Here is a 1314-nt window from a genome sequence, read left to right as displayed (position 1 = left end):
GTTTCCTTCAGAAATACAGTGATATAAAAACCCCCGCACCGGGTTTCGACTTTGACACGTGCAGTGCTCATGTTTATTCAACGAAGTCAAAGCCTTTTGGAAAATCTATTTGTGGCCGTGAGTTTTGATATTGTGGCGGGAAGCCACAAATAAATCAATGTATGGGATGAAATAAACTTACCTGCTTGAACTCTTTCATTTGATCCGGGTGTCTGTCTTTAAAGTTTTTTGTTAGTTTGATGTGTTTCCTCATTTTGAGGTCGCCACGTCTCAGTGCTTTTATGTAGAGAGCGCATCTGCGCACCTTTTGGATAGCGCATCAAGAACCAGGTTGACCGGGTACTCGGTACCACCGGTACTTAAAAAAACCTGGTACCGTAATGTTTTCATTTTTTTAGTACCGACTTGGTACCGAAGTACTGGGTCTTTTGACAACATTAGTCCGCATGAAATCAAAATGAAAAATATTTACTTTGTTAGCGCACATTCATATTCTTGCGTTGAACAATTAATCTGTGCAAGTTAATCCACTGAAAAAATTTTGTCTTGATAATCTTTAATCAAACATGAAAATGTACTTCCGCTCTGAAATGGCATTCCCTCTCTGATGATGTCAGTTTGACGGTTTGGGTGGAATATCCTTAGCCCACTCCCCTCCAACCGTTAGTTTACTGAGAGAGGGAGAAGAGGTGCCCTAAAATAAAACCGTCATCTATTTAATATTCAATTTCAGTTGGAAATATGTCACAATACTGAAGTAAAGTAGCAACTTCCAGTTCATGCTGACTGTAAAAAAATTTAACTAGCCCGAATAAAGGATATTGTATTTTTTCTTCAAATAACAAGTCAAGAGAGTAGGGGTGCAACGAATCACAAATCTCACGGTTCGGATTATATTACATTATCATAAAAAGAAATTTCTCCATGCAAGTAAACTAAGGTTTTGCTCTTTGTATTTTAATCACGATCCAAACAAAGATGCTGCATACATGTTATTTAGATTGTAAAATTTAGAAATTTGAAACAAAAACAAAATGGTCTGACTTTGCTTTGTGGTACTACATAAAAAATCGAAACACGAACGAAACAAAAACAGCAGATGGGTTGAATGAGGCGCAAATGTCACTCTCTGACAGCAGGTGGCGCTTAAACAGCAGGTAAGCGTGTGCGCGCGAGCACCGAACTGAATTCTTCATGCGCATGAATGGTTTAAAACGCCTGAATTTTTTAATTGGTAAGACTTAGAAACACGTGTAAATCAACCCTCTACATTGCGAGTAAATCACTCGCATATGCGACTAAATCTTCACTCTG

This window comes from Sinocyclocheilus rhinocerous, unplaced genomic scaffold, assembly GCF_001515625.1.
Source record: "Sinocyclocheilus rhinocerous isolate Xijiao unplaced genomic scaffold, SAMN03320098_v1.1 scaffold1294, whole genome shotgun sequence".
In the NCBI taxonomy this organism is placed as follows: domain Eukaryota; kingdom Metazoa; phylum Chordata; class Actinopteri; order Cypriniformes; family Cyprinidae; genus Sinocyclocheilus; species Sinocyclocheilus rhinocerous.
The sequence above is the reverse complement of the archived record's forward strand: the minus strand, read 5'-3'. Positions refer to the sequence as shown.